Raw genomic sequence first — 16,491 nt, 5'->3', positions numbered from 1 at the left:
TCCTCCTTCACAAATGAAATTAAGGCCCTTAGAAAAGAGGCTTCAGGCAGAATTAAGCTGCTGTTGCCCTTCTGCTCTCTACCATGTGAGGACACAATATTCTTCCCCCTGGAGGATTCAGTGACAATGCACCAACTTGGAAGCAGAGAGAAGCCCTCACCAGACACCAAATATGCTCCTGCCAGCACCTTGATTTTGAATGTCCCCACCTCCATAACTATGAGAAAATAAATTTCTGTTCTTTACAAATTACCTAGGCTCAGGTATATTTTGTTGTAGCAGCACAAAGGAACTAAGCCTACTATGCAAGTACAAGCATTTTCTTTTGTTTCCGACTTAATAAAAGTTTAGAAAGGTAGTACCTTAATAAACTTTCTGTTTTAAGATATATTAGTTCTTGAGATCTAATGTACAGCATGGTGACTATAGTCAATAAAACTGTATTTTTTACTTGAAATTGGCTAAGAAAGCAGATTATAAATGTCTTCACTGCTGCCCTCCCTTCTATCCCCCACACAAACGTATTCACAAAGGGTAACTGTATGGTGATGGTGTGCTGATGAATTTGATTGTAGTAATCATTACACAATGTATATGTATATCAAATAATCACTTTGTATACCTTAAATATATATAATTTTCTCATGTTAATTATACCTCAATAAATCTGGCTGGAAAAAAAGGAAAAAGCATACTCTATAGTAAAAGAGAAGGAAGGAAGGAGAAAGAAAGAGAAAGAAAGGAAAGAAAGAAAAGAAAAGAGAAAAGAAAAAGGTGGGAAGGAGGGAGGGAGGGGAAGAAGGAAGAATCTAAAAAGTTGCTAGAAACAACAATATTCTCAGTAGCCAAAGCAAAAAAGGAGCCACATAAGATTTCTTTTGTAAAAAAAGAGTTGTTACCATAAAGGGGTCAAACTTTCCTCTGAGGAAACTAAAATTACTTCTCCATGGCTCACTTTTCTGTAGCAAATAATGTCCTAACAATGCACCAACAGTAGAACAATGCTTAATTTTGAATAAATATTTCTATGGGGTCTTTCAATATAGGTTGAGGCACAATGCTGAAATGCTGTTTACTAAAATTCATTTTATAATGACTTACAACAATATAGCATTACTGCCTCACCTTTGGTAGTGTTCTTTAAAAAGAAATATTGAAATATTTTAAAAGTCCTTTAGGCTGGGTGTGGTGGCTCACACCTATAATCCTAGCACTTTGGAAGGCAGAGGCAGGTGGATCACCTGAGGTCGGGAGTTCAAGATCAGCCTGACCAATATGGAGAAACCTCGTCTCTACTAAAAATACAAAATTAACCAGGTGTGGTGGTGCATGCCTGTAATGCCAGTTACCCAGGAGGTTGAGGCAGGAGAATTGCTTGAATTTGGGAGGCAGAGGTTGCAGTGAGCCGAGATTGCCCCACTGCACTCCAGCCTGGGCAACAAGAGCGAAACTCTGTCTCAAAAAAAAAAAAAAAAAGTCCTTTAGATATTTTTCCATAAATATTATCACGAATAATTTTTCTTTTGAGAATAGCAATTAGTCATTAAAGAGTTCAAAGAACATTCCCCAGGGATGAATTCAGTACAAATATTCTGTGTTACATATTTAAAAACCAGCTATGCAGAAAATAAGGTTAACAATTTTCTCATGAAGAATCTAATCAAGACACATATCTGAATAAAGGGCCACCTCACTTGAATGGCCAAGAAGTTACATGCAGTGCCAATATTTTCCTTTTGCAACAGGCCTGGTTTTAAGCCACAGATGGATAAATGGCCAATCAAAGCTTCAAATTTCAAGATCCTATATGGCATGCCATAAGAATTTCAGCTGTGAATTGCCAGTAATCTCTCAGAATAATATAAAGCCAATTAAAATAATTCATTATAAGGATGATGTCTAAAACGCATAGTGTATGCATGTGCTTTCTGATATGAGTATCCTGGGGTAAATAAATGTCTTGTTTTGTACTAAACTATTAGATAGAAACCAAGTAAATATCATTTGACATCTTGCAAGATGAATGAGTTAAATATCAGTGTGTTGATCTTAAACTCTCCTTTCTGGCCATCACATATAGCAAGACTAGTTAAGTATGGGAATTATTTCTAGAGTGTGATAATAAAATCCAATCCTCAGTAATTACTCAAAATAATTGGCATAGTTGAATGTATACAACGCGACATGCTCTTTTCTAATCGCTTTGCACATATTAACTCATTCAATCTTTACAACTCTTTGAGATAAATACATTAGGATTCTTACTTAAGGAAACTCAGATACTAGGACATTATTTCATTTGCTTAAGATTACATAATTAGAAAGCAGAGAAAATGAGATTATAAACACGGCAGTCTGATCCTACAGTTTACATTTTCATTATCATTTTATACTTCCCAGTATACAGAAGAATTCTCTTTCCAGTCTCTTTACAAGGAAACATCTTCCTATCTCATTTAAGCCAAATCATATCACTAACATACAATTTGAAATGCATAGAAAGTAAAAAACAAAAACAAAAACAAAAAACTCGTCACTAAAGACTGCAATTATTTCTGCCTTTTTTGTAGTCTATCCTTCTGTTTTCTAAAACCTAAAGTCTATCCTTGTGATTGGCCACTTTCTCCTTCCACCTCCTTCTCCTCCTCCTCTTCTCCTCCTTCTCCCTTTTCTCCTTCTCCTCCTCCTTTTTCTCCTCCTCCTCCTTTTTTTTTTTTTATAAAGAATCATAACTTTCTAATTGGGGTCCAACATGTTTACTCTTTTTTCTCATAGGCAAAATCCTGCATACCAAAGCATTCTTTCATAGCTCTGTCAAATTGTTTCTGAGTGTAGATACTACAGGTGATTAATGTTTAATCAAATTTTATGTTAAAAAGTATACAAGCTAGACTTTAAAAATGAATTCTGCGAGAAAGTTTTCAGTAAGCCCATGCGACACTTTGAAAATATTCGGTGCTTTGGGACTTTGAAGGTCCTTCTCACATTTAGGTAAAAAAACTGTCCTTGAATTAACTGTCATTGTCATATGACATTATCAATGTCACAACTGTCATTAACTCTTGCTGTCAGTGAAGTCTTGGTGTTTTCTAAAAATTACACTTAGAATTGAAACACTTTAAGTAGGAAATTAATACTTAACAAGGTATCTTATCAAGGTTGGTGGGAAATTCTGTCACCTGCCCAGTTGTTTCCATTCATTCTATCATAAAAGAGATAACAGCTGAGATGGAAGAGGAATCACTGAGAAATGGCACTGAAAATGATTTTTTGACATGCAGAGAAGAGTTTTGCTGACTGTTCAGAGACATTTAGAATAGGTCCATTTCTCTCGATGTGAAAGCTGCTTCCTAATGGTAATGAAAGGATCATGTTACAATACCAACACATTTTTATGAGTGCCTTTACGGTAAAGAATTACTGCGTTTGTCTTTCGTCAGAGCTCTTTTACTCATGTTTGGTTTTCTTTTTTAACTCCTTTCTCCAGCTTTACATGTTTACACTAGGTTTTTATACTGTGAGAGTGAAGAATGAATCACATAGGTGACTTTCATCTGCAAACAACAGACTGGCAAAGATAGAGGGGAAAAATAAGTATCAGAGAAATTATCGCAGAAGTTCACTTGCTATCATGAAAACTGAGGCTATAGATTTCATTTAAGTGATAGCAGTCTTATTTACCAGGACAGGAGACAACTAACTAATTAACAAATTGCAAGTTTTATTTATTTCATATTAATTTCATATAATATCTATTGCCTCTTTTTTTACCTTATTTCAGGCATTTTATTTGGTCATAAGGTTAAAATAATCCATGAAAATTGGACTCTGCCCTCAATTTGCTCACAATTTAGAGGGCAAGTATACCAAATAAACAATTGATATTAATTTCACAGTCATAGACTCACTTATGCAAAACTGGCATTTCCAGGTTAGCAGTGGATCTAGCCTGTTTCAGACACCTCCAGTTTTAAAACTTAGTTTCTTTGTTGTTCACATGTCAATTAATTCAGGGGTTTCACTCCCCACTTGTCCTTCCCTTCTGCTTGGGTGGTTTCTGGTGTTGGAGAAGGCTCACAGACTATGGTATTCAGGAAGCTGGAGGTGGGAGGAGTGGGCACATTTCCAATCCATAGTAATCACCTGGCCTTCCTGAGCACTGCTGAGGTTTAATGTGTCTTGCCTGTTCTTGGCCATTGGCCACTGAACTCACTGTTTCTGAAAGCTGATGAGATTTGGGGTGCTGTATGACATTCAGTAGTCAGGGCCACACAGTTTGTGTTCCACAAGACCTCTTCTGGGACATTTTTCTCTCTCCTTTTTTTTTTCTCATGGTTTTGGGAAAATGTCGAATGTTCTCCCAAGTGATGAGAGTTTGGGGGCTTGTCTCACGTCATCTCTCCATTATTCCCTGACTTTTTGCTTTGCTATTCCAACCTCTGTCTATCCTGGATATGGTATCTCTAAAATGTGGGCAGCATTTCCTGTGGTGATCCTACAAAGTAAGACACAAATCTTTGTTCCATAGGCCCCAGACACATATCTAGAGTTTCTATGCCAATATATACTTGGATCAAGGGAAACATGAAGATCCCTAACCCTCTGCTCAACTTTCTATTTTCATCTCCCTTTCTTATGAAGTATCTGTCCTCAGCCTCTCTGTATGGTGGTAAAATCATTTTTAAATCAACAGGCATTCATTCACTTTTTGGTAAATTATATAAAAGCCTGACACCTCCAGGCTTTTGAAAGAAAGAACAATGATTTATTTCCTTCTCTGCTCATTTCTGCAGAAGTGATCAATATTCTGAGGACAATGCATATAGAAAGCCCTGAATACTGAGACCATCAGAATGAAAACACATGGTAAAGAATTTAACAAGTATCTTGTTATACATCTGTAACTCATCTGTTTCTCTGCTAAGTCACCAGCTATGTTTGATAAATGATTTATCTTCTTCCAGCTGACACATAGTGGTCAGTTAAATAAAAATCAAAAGAACAATTTATAAATGTAAATTATAAATAGGGATTTAAAAGAGACTCTTCTTCTTTCCATTTTGGCTAAACTTGAGTTAATCTTTCGACATTACATACATATATCAAAAATCACATTGTAGGGGAAAGGACTCCTTTCCCCAGTTGGCTAGCCACATGCGGAAGCTTGAAATTAAATTAGATACCTTCCTTATACCATATACAGAAATCAACTCAAGATGGATTAAAGGCTTAAATGTAAAGCCCCAAACTGTAAAAACCCTTGAAGACAACCTAGGCAATACCATTCTGGACATAGAAACAGACAAATATTTCAGGACGAAGAGGCCAGAAGCAGTAGCAACAAAAGCAAATATATATTCTATCCTGACTTTCCCATTGAAAGCAGCTAAACAACTGGGACAGGACATAGGGAGTAGCTGTTTGAGAACTGAAAAGTACAGAGCAGCAAGTCGATCGGGGAAAGACACCAGTGTCATCTAACTAGTGGTGATTTTGCAACTTTCTTTTCCTCTGCTATCATCCAGTTGGAACACAAAGCAGTCAAAAATCCGGAAGTAGCATATGCATGCAAAGCAAGAGCTAGAGGAGCAGCCCTACAGTTCTGGCTCCAGCAGCAGGAAGGGGGTCCCCTAACACTCAGGATAGAGAATATTTCCCCATGAGATTGGTAACAAGTCAAGGATATTCACTCTCATCACCCCTGTTCAACATCACACTGTTAAGTCCAAGCTGGCGCAATAAGGTAGGATGAAATAAAAGGCATACGACGGTACACATATACACAGAAAGGTCCATTTTTGTGTATGCGTGTACACATATTTACTCAATTTACTCTAATTCAAAAAATAATATAAAGGGGAAAGGGAAAGTTGTTGGGAAATTTCTTGTTCACTCCTTTGATTTTCTGGTAATAGACAATAGCTTGCCAAGAACTTCTAGTCAGGCTGAATTGTCATACCAGACGTGCATTAAATTGTCTAGGCGAGATGTGTCTCTTAATCACACAAGCACATTACTGAAGGTGTTCTCCAAGAATTACAGAAGAACTTCCAAAAAATTTGTCAGAATAAGAACTGCCAAAAAAAAAAAAAAAAAAGAAAGAAAGAAAAAAGAAAGGCTTAGGGAAGCCAGACTCTGTTATTCTTGGGAAGCTTCATTGCCAAACCAAACCCCGTCAATTATAAGATAACATTTATATGGCATTTGGATGTATCCTTTCATACTAAGGGAATGGGCACTTACCTACTGCTGATTTAAATGCATCAAACTGAATGTTATTTCTATTGGAAAATAAAGATCTCAATTTTCACTTGTTCAATTCTGATTTCAAAGTTAACCTTAAAATTTTAGACTGTAAAACTGAGCATCTTTTTAAGTACATGTTGATCACATGAATGGCAGAATTGGTAATACAATAAAAAACTCAGAGAAACCCATTCATTGATCATACATAGGGGTTGGTAAAAATATACTTGTATATAATTTATTTATGGGAATAATAAACAAGGTCTCAATGAAAATATAAATACATATGTATATATTAATTTGTTTTTAAAATAAGAACACTCAATAAATCTAAAAAAATGTATGTTGTTTCTCAGAAAAAATAAATATTAAAAAAATGAGGAATATTTGTTTTTTGGGTTTTTTTTTTTTTGTAATTTTACTTTAAGTTCTGGGATACATGTGCAGAACATGCAGATTTGTTACTTAAGTATACATGTGCCATGGTGATTTGCTGCACCTATAAACCCATCATCTAGGCTTTAAGCCCCAGATGCATTAGATATTTGTCCTAATGCTCTTCCTCCTCTTGCCTCTCACCCCCTGACAGGCCCTGGTGTGTGATGTTCCCCTCCCTGTGTCCATGTGTTCTCACTGTTCAACTCCCACTTATGAATGAGAACATGCAGTGTTTGGTTTTCTGTTCCTCTGTTAGCTTGCTGAGAATGATGGTTTTCAGCTTCATCCATGTCCCTGATAAGGACATGAACTTATTCTTTTTATGGCTGCATAGTACTCCATGGTGTATATGTGCCACATTTTCTTTATCCAGTCGATCATTGACGGGCATTTGAATTAGTTCCAAGTCCTTGCTATTGTAAATAGTGCTGCAATAAACATACATGTGCATGTGTCTTTTTAGTAGAATAATTTGTAATCCTTTGGGTATATACCCAGTAATGGCATTGCTGGGTCAAATGGTCTTTCTGGTTCTAGATCCTTGAGGAATTGCCACACTGTCTTCCACAATGGTTGAACTAATTTACACTCCCACCAACAGTATAAAAGCATTCCAATTTCTCCACATCCTCTCCAGTATCTGTTGTTTCCTGCCTTTTTAATGATTGCCATTCTAACTGGTGTGAAATGATACCTCACTGTGGTTTTGAGTTGCATTTCTCTAATGACCAGTGATGATAAGCTTTTTTTTTTATATGTTTGTTGACTGCATAAATGTCTTCTTTTGAAAAGTATCTGTTCATATCCTTTGCCCACTTTTTGATAGAGTTGTTTATTTCTTGTAAATTTATGTAAGTTCCTTGTAGATTCTGGGTATTAGATCTTTGCCAGATGGGTAGATTGCAAAAATGTTCTCCCATTCTGTAGGCTGCCTGTTCACTCTGATGATAGTTTCTTTTGCTGAGCAGAAGTGCCTCAGTTAAATTAGATCCCATTTGTCATTTTGGCTTTTGCTGCAATTGCTTTTGGTGTTTTATTCATGAAGTCTTTGCCCATGCCTATGTCCTAAATGGTATTAACTAAGTTTTCTTCTAGAGATTTTATGGTTTTAGGTCTTATGTTTAAGTCTTTAATCTATCTTGAGTTAACTTTTGCATAAGGCAGTCAAGGAAGGGGTACAGTTTCTGTTTTCTGCGTATGGCTAGCCAGTTTTTCCAGTACCATTTATTAAATAGGGAATCTTCTTTTCCCCATTGCTTGTTTTTGTCAGGTTTGTTGAAGAGTAGATGGTTGTATATGTGCAGTGTTATTTTTGAGGCCTCTGTTCTGCTCCGTTGGTCTATATCCCTGTTTTGGTACCAGTGTCATACTTTCTCGGTTACTGTAGTCTTGTAGCATAGTTTGAAGTCAGATAGCATGATACCTCCAGCTTTGTACTTTTTGCTGAGGTGTGTCTTGGTTATACAGGCTCTTTTTTGGTTCCATATAAAATTAAAAGTAGTGTTTTCTAGTTCTGTGAAGAAAGTCAATGGTAGCTTGATGGGAACAGCATTGAATCTGTAAGTTACTTTGGGCAGTATGGCCACTTTCACAATATTAATTCTTCCTATTCATCTTCCTATTCATAAGCATGAAATGTTTTTTCATTTGTTTGTGTCCTCTCTTATTTCCTTGAGCAGTAGTTTGTAGTTCTCCTTGAAGAGGTCCTTCACATCCCTTGTAAGTTGTATTACTAGGTATTTTTTCTCTTTGTAGTAATTGTGAATGGGAGTTCATTTATGATTTGACTCTCTGCTTGTCTGTTATTGGTGTATGGGAATGCTTGTGATTTTTGCACATTGATTTTGTATCCTGTCATCTGCAAACAGAGACAATTTGACTTCCTCTCTTCCTATTTGAATACCCTTTCTTTATTTCTCTTGCCTGATTGCCTTGACCAGAAGTGCCAAGACTATGTTGAATAAGAGTGGTGAGAGATGACATCCTTGTTTTTTCCTGGTTTTCAAAGGGAATGCTTTCAGCTTGTGCCCATTCAGTATGATATCGGCTATGGGTTTGTCTAAATAGCTCTTATTATTTTGAGATATGTTCCATCAATGCCTAGTTTATTGAGGGTTTTTTTGTTGTTTGGTTGGTTGATTGTGTGAGATGGAGTCTTGCTCTGTTGCCCAGGCTGGAGTGCAGTGGCCCGATCTTGGCTCACTGCAACCTCCACCTCCCAGGTTCAAGTGATTCTCCTATCTCAGCCTCCAAGTAGCTCGGACTACAGGCACATGCCACCACATCCAGTTAATTTTTTGTATTTTTAGTAGAGACAGGGTTTCACCATGTTGGCCAGGATGGTCTTGATATCCTGACCTCGTGATCCACCTGCCTCAGCCTCTCAAAGTGCTGGGATTATAGGCGTGAGCTACCATGCCCAGCTTATTGAGAGTTTTTTAGCATGAAAGTGTGCTGAATTTTGTCAAAGACCTTTTCTGCATCTATTGAGATGATCATGTGGTTTTTGTCCTTGGTTCTGTTTATGTGATGGATTACGTTTATTTGTTTTCATATGTTGAACCAGACCTGCATGCTAGGGATAAAGCAGATTTGATTGTGGTGGATAAACTTTTTGATGTACTGCTGGATTCAGTTTGCCAGTATTTTATTGAGGATTTTTGCATTGATGTTCACCAGGGATGTAGGCCTGAAATTTTCTTTTTTTGTTGTGTCTCTGCCAGGCTTCAGTATCAGGATGATGATGGTCTCATAAAATGAGTTAGGGAGGAGACCCTCTTTTTCTATTGTTTGGAATAGTTTCAGAAGGAATGATACCAGCTCCTCTTTGTACCTCTGTTAGAATGTGGCTGTTAATCGTCTCGTCCTGGGTTTTTTTTGGTTGGTAGGCTGTTAATTACTGCCTCAATTTCAGTACTTGTTATTGGTCTGTTCAGGGATTCGATTTCTTCCTGGTTTAATTTTGGGAGGGTGTATGTACCCAGGAATTTATCCATTTCTTCCGCATTTTCCAGTTTATTTGCATTGAGATGTTTAAAGTATTCCCTGATGGTAGTTTGAATTTCTGTGGTCAGTGGTAATATCCTCTTTTTCATTTCTTATTGTGTCTCTTTGATTATTCTCTCTTTTCTCTTTGTTAGTCTGGCTAGCAGTCTATCTATTTTGTTAATCTTTTAAAAAAACCAGCTCCCGCATTCATTGATTTTTTTGAAGGGTTTTTCATGTCTCTATCTCCTTCAGTTCTGCTCTGCTCTTAGTTACTTCTTGTATGCTGCTAGTTTTTGAATTTGTTTGCTCTTGCTTCTCTAGTTCCTTTCATTTTGATGTTAGGGTGTCAATTTTTGATCTTTCACTCTTTCTGATATGGGCATTTAGTACTATAAACTTCTCTCTTAGCACTGCTTTAGCTGTGTCCCAGAGATCCTGGTACATTGTCTCTTCGTTCTCATTGGTTTCAAAGAACCTCTTCATTTCTGCCTTAATTTCATTATTTAGCTAGTAGTCATTCAGGAGCAGGACTTTCAGTTTCCATGCAGTTGTGTGGTTTTGAGTGAGTTTCTAATCCTGAGTTCTAATTTGATTGCACTGTAGTATGAGAGGCTGTTTGTTATAATTGCCATTCTTTTGAATTTGCTGAGGAGTGTTTTACTTCCAATTATGTGGTCAATTTTAGAATAAGTGCTAGGTGGTGCTAAGAAGAATGTATATTCTGTTGATTTGGGGTGGAGAGTTCTGTAGATGTCTATTAGGTCCACTTGGTCCAGAGCTGAGTTCAAGTCCTGAATATCCTTGTTAATTTTCTTTCTCATTGATTTGTTTAATATTGACAGTGGGGTGTTAAATTGTTCTACTAATATTGTGTGGGCATCTAAGTCTCTTTGTAGGTCTCTAAAAACTTGTTTTATGAATCTGGTTGCTCCTGTATTGGGTGCATATATATATTTAAAATAGTTAGCTCTTCATGTTGCATTGATCACTTTACCTTTATGTAATGCCCTTGTCTTTTTTTAACTGTGTTGGTTTAAAGTCTGTTTCCTCAGAGACTAGGATTGCAACCTCTGCTTTTTTTGCTTTCTATTTGCTTGGTAAATATTCCTCCATCCCTTTATTTTGAGCCTACGTGTGTCTTTGCACATGAGATGGGTCTCCTGAATGCAGCACACCAAAGGGTCTTGACTCTTTATCCAATTTGCCAGTCTGTGTCTTTTAATTGTGGCATTTAGTCCATTTACATTTTAGGTTAATATTGTTATGTGTGAATTTGATCCTGTCATCATGATGCTCACTAGTTATTTTGCACATTTGTTGATGCAGTTTCTTCACAGTGTTGTTGGTTTTCATATTTTGGTATGTTTTTGTGGTAGCTGGTACCAGTTTTTCCTTTCTATGTTTAGCACTTCCATCAGGAGCTCTTGTAAGGGAGGGCTGGTGGAACAAAATCCCTCAGCATTTTCTTGTCTGGAAAGGATTTTATTTCTCCTTTGCTTATGAAGCTGAATTTGGCTAGATATGAAATTCTGGGTTGAAAATTCGTTTCTTTAAGAATGTTGAATACTGGCCCCCACTCTCTTCTGGCTTGTAGGGTTTCTGCAGAGAGATCCACTGTTAGTCTGATGGGTTTCCCTTTGTAGGTAACCTGGGCTTTCTTTCTGGCTGCTCTTAACATTTTTCCTTCATTTCAACCTTGGAGAATCTGAAGATTATGTGTCTTGAGATTGTTCTTCTCAAGGAGTATCTTAATGATGTTCTCTGTATTTCCTGAATTTGAATGTTGGCCTCTCTTGCTAGGTTGGGGAAGTTCTCCCAAATAATATCCTGAAGTGTGTTTTCTAACTTGGTTCTGTTCTCCCTAACACTTTCAGGTTCACATGAATCAATCATAGGTTTGATCTTTTCACATAGTCCCATTTTTTGGAGGCTTTGTTCATTCCTTTTCATTCTTTTTTCTCTAATCTTGTCTTCACACATTATTTCGGTAAGTTGATCTTCAATTTCTAATATCCTTTCTTCCACTTGATTGATTTGGCTATTGATACTTGTGTATGCTTCATGAAGTTCTTATGTTGTATTTTTTAGCTCCATCAGGTAATTAATGTTCTTCTCTAAACTCTTTATTCTAGTTAGCAGTTTCTGGAATGTTTTATCAAGGTTCTTAGCTTCCTTGCATTGGGTTAGAATATGCTCCTCTAGCTCAGAGGAGTTTGTTATTACCACCTTCTGAAGCCTTCTTCTGTCAATTCATCAAATTCATTCTCCATCCAGTTTTGTGCCCCTGCTAGAGAAGAGTTGTGATCATTTGGAAGAGAAGAGGTGTTGTGGTTTTTGGAATTTTCAGTGCTTTTACTCAATTTTTCCTCATCCTCATGGATTTATCTGCCTTTGATCTTTGAGGCTGATGACCTTTGGATGGGGTTTTTATGTGGGGCTCCTTTTAGTTGATGTTGATGTTATTGCTTTCTGTTTGTTAGTTTTTCTTCTAACAGTCAGGCCCCTCTTCTGCAGGTCTGCTGAAGTTTGCTGGAGGTACACTTCAGACCCTGTTTACCTGGGTTATCACCAGCAGAGGCTGCAGAGCAGGAAAGATTGCTGCCTCCTTCTTCCTCTGGAAGCTTCGTCCAGAAGGCACTGGCCTGATGCCAGCTGAAGCATTCTGTATGAGGTGTCTGTAGAGCCCTGCTTGTAGGTCTCTCCCAGTCAGGAGGCACAGTGGTAGGGACCCACCTGAGGAGGCAATCTGTATCTTAGCAGAGCTCAAGTACTGTGCTGGAAGAATCCTCCTTGTCAAAATCCACTGTTCTCTTCAAAGCAGGCAGACAGGAATGTTTAAGTCCACTGATGCTGCACCCACAGCTGCCCCTTCTCCCAGGTCCTCTGTCCCAGGGGGATAGTAGTTTTATCTATAAGCCCTGACTGGGGCTGCTGCCTTTCTTTCAGAAATTCTCTGCCCAGTGAGGAAGAATCTAGAGAGGCAGTCAGACCACAGCCACTTTGACAGGCTGTGGTGAATTCTGCTCAGTTCGAACTTCCTGGCCTCCTTAGCACTGTCAGGGAAAAATGCCTACCCAAGCCTCAGTAATGGTGGATGCCCCTCCCCCTACAAAGCTTGATCATCCCAGGTTGACTTTAGACTGCTGTTCTGGCAGCAAGAATTTCAAGTCAGTGGTTCTTAGCTTACTGGGCTCTGTGGGAGTGGGATCCACTGAGCTAGACCACTTGGCTCCCTGGCTTCAGCCCCCTTTTCAGGGGCATGAATGGTTCTGTCTCACTTGGATTCCAGGTGCCACAGGGGTACAAAAAAAAAAAAAAAAAAAAAAAACAAAGCCAAAAACTCCTGCAGCTAGCTCAGTGTAGCCCAAACAGCTATCCAGTTTTGTGCTTGAAACTCAGGGCTCTGGTGGTGCAGGCATACAAGGGAATCTCCTGGTCTGCAGATTGCAAAAACCATGGATAAAGCATAGTATCTGGGCTGGATAGCACCGTCTCTCATGGCTTCCCTTGGCTGAGGGAGGGAGATCTCTGGCTTCTTGCACTTCCTAGGAGAGGCGACACCCACCCTGCTTCTGCTCACCCTCTGTGGACTGCACCTACTGCCTAACCAGTCCCAGTAAGATGAACTGGATACCTCAGTTGGAAATGCAGAAATCCTGTACCTTCTACAATGGTCTTTCTCAGAGCTGTAGACTGGAGCTGTTCCTATTTGGCCATATTGCCCTCCCCAGGACTCTTTCTTAAGAGGCAGGTGGAAAACATCCACCCTCACAAAAGCAGGGCTTTTTTAATTGGCTTGGCTTTAAGAAGAAACGTCAATGAAAATGCAGTGGCATCAGGAGTAGTTCAATGAGTGAACCACCTCATCCCACCAATGTGGTTCTTTCTCATAAATGTATTTTAATCTAATTTCAATAATCATTAATAGTCCAGTTTTTGTCTACTATTACATTCCAGATCTCAACTTCCTCCTCTGTTTTGCTGATACAGATACAAAAAAAGTAAACAGGCTAATAAATAAATAATCATGCATGACAGAATATTCAGACATCCCCTGTTATTTTAACAGCTAATCGATTTGAGGATGATGATGTCTGTAGATATGGCATTTATACTGATCAGGTATTTGGATATCTATCCAAGGCTTAGCAGTGGTATGTTTTTTAAAGTGTTGCCTTGCCTGGGTGGTTTGGAATAAATGGAAGTAGATATTCATGTATATAAAGAATAGCAGGTGGATTGAGGAAAATATGAGAATTCAAAATGTCACCTAACTAGTGGTGAGTTCATACCTACAGTGTGATATAAGCACACACAACAGGCATTAATTTATTTGTAGCTGGAAATCTATCTTTCTATGAGTAGGAGAGATGGGCAAAAGAGGGGATTACTGCTCCCCTCTTGGTAGGAGGCTTCAGCATCTCCATGGCCATTTACACATTTTAGGGAAGAGGAAGCAATTAGTCCCACATTTTTACAGCTGAACTCTCCTAATCTAAATTCACTGCCAGCATGCACACATTCAGCAATAGTCATTTCCCCAAATACGTCCTCCTTCTTGATTTCTGATCCACTCAGTTTTTTAGATTATCATGTAATTGACTAGATAAAATATCTATCTATTTCTATCTATATATATAGATAGATAGAAATAGATAGATATTATATCTGGCAAAAATACTTGCAAAAACTAGTTAACCAAATTCAAAATTAACAGCAACTAGCCCACGATGGTTGTACATTTCATTTCTCTCCCCCATTGCCCTGATGTTCTAAGTTCTGTGAAGCTGAAGACAGGTATGGGGAGATTCTTGCCTTTTGAGAGATTCACTTGTCTCCTTATTCTCAAACACCTCTCATGCAGGCTTTCTGTATGACTTATGCACCTAAAATATTCTCCATTTGTTATATACCATCTTGTCTGAAGTGCTATAGATGTATTTCTTCGAACCTGAGAACGGACCTGAAGCATAGCTCTCATTAACCCCCTTGCACAAATGAGTCTCAGGAAGGCTGCATAACTGACTATAGTGTGTCTAACCATTAGGAGCCCATTGGGGATTTTGGTCAAAGTCTCTGTGGCCACACATTGCATGAGGTCCAATTAACTCCTATAGATGTTGTAACTGTATGTCCTGGTTTGCTCTGGACAGTCCAAGATGTATCTCTGTTCTCCTTGCATCCTGCCATATTTGAAATTTTTCCCTGTCTTCCTTCATTTTCAAAAGCGTCCAAGTTTGGACAATAAATAATGGGATGGCCGTGTCTTTGGAACACTGACTGGTACCACAAAGGAGAAAGACGTGTGTTTTGGTTTCTTCCTTTCTCTCTCTCTCTCTCTCTCTCTCTGAAACTTTGCTATTGATTGATTTTCCTTTACATATCAAACAGGACCTACAGCCTCTCTTGGGGCATTCCTTCCAAGTTGGTCTTCTTAGAGCTTTTCTCTATTAGAATTGTATAATAAACCAGATATACCCACCAAGATATCCAATTGTAAGAGTGCTATTGTTAAGTATGAAAAGAAAGGATTTTTCACAAGAGTTTCCCAAGTCGTTCTCACTGGTGTTTTTTGTTTTTTGTTTTTTTTACAGGAATTAGGAAGGAAAGTTGGACTAACATTTACTGAATGCCCATAATGCAGCAAATGCTGTGCCAAGACTTTTACATGAATAAATTTCTCATTTTTCCAATGAAATACTGAGACTCAAAAGGATTAAGTAACTTTCCCAGGGCCTGAATAAGGATCCTAACTTTCACAGTCTGACTCACTCACTCACTTCCCTCTCTAACATGCTGTCTCCTATCTAAATACAAATATAATACATGCATTAATATAAAAATATGGCTGAGTGGATTAAGATCTACATACACCATATTTTAAAAAATTTTATTTTTCCAAGGCATTTTTGACCTATATACTATTTTCTGTGTCACACAACCATGCATTATTACATGGGCTCGTGGTAACTGGACATATTCATTTTTCCTTTTGTTTCTTACAGAGTTACCAGTGATGTGTATTCCTTTGTGATCAGCTTCAGTAGTTTCGGTTTGGTATGCGAGGCTTCTTAAGTGGCAGAGAAAATTCTGTCTGTGGATATATTGTTTTTGTTTTTTAATAGTTCGGCAGAACAAAGTAAGACTTCTCTGTAAAATGTAACAATGCCAAATTTACACAGCACTCACTTCTGAATTAGCCTTCAAAGTTTTGGGTTATTTAAAACCAGTTCTTCTATGATTTCTTTCTGATATACATTCTACCTATAGAGTCTACAGACTAAGAAGATTTTGGCTTGTATATACTAAGAGAACCAACAAAGAGCACTAAGCTGAAGTGAAGAAGTACAAGCCAGAAAAGGAATTGCTAAGAGAATCCATTTGAGTAACTTTTAAATGTTTTCACCAGCAAAAAAGTGATGCTTGTGGATAATGCATATGCTAGTTAGCTTGATTTAGCCATTCCACAGTGTATATGTATATCAAAACATCATGATGTTTCAAGATCCCTTGGGAAGGAGAAAGTGTGAAATTGCTCCAGAGAAAATGCCAGAGGCCATATGAGGAAGAGGATGGACTGTGGAAGGAGGCTGCCGAGTTTGAATGGCAGCTTGGATTCCCACCAGTTACCTAACCTTGGACAGCTTCACCTTTCTGTGCTTCACTTTCTATACAAAAAGGGTATGGCAATAGCATCTACCTTGTGGGATTCATGATAAATATATAAATCCCCATTTTTCAAAAAAAATCATGTTTTATACCATAAATACATACAGTTTTTAGAAACAGTAAATGATTTACAACAAACAAAAGCAAGCC

This window comes from Sapajus apella, unplaced genomic scaffold (genome assembly GCF_009761245.1).
Source record: "Sapajus apella isolate SASKATOON/1434 unplaced genomic scaffold, GSC_monkey_1.0 scaffold3, whole genome shotgun sequence".
Lineage (NCBI taxonomy): Eukaryota > Metazoa > Chordata > Mammalia > Primates > Cebidae > Sapajus > Sapajus apella.
Note: the sequence above shows the minus strand (reverse complement) of the source record.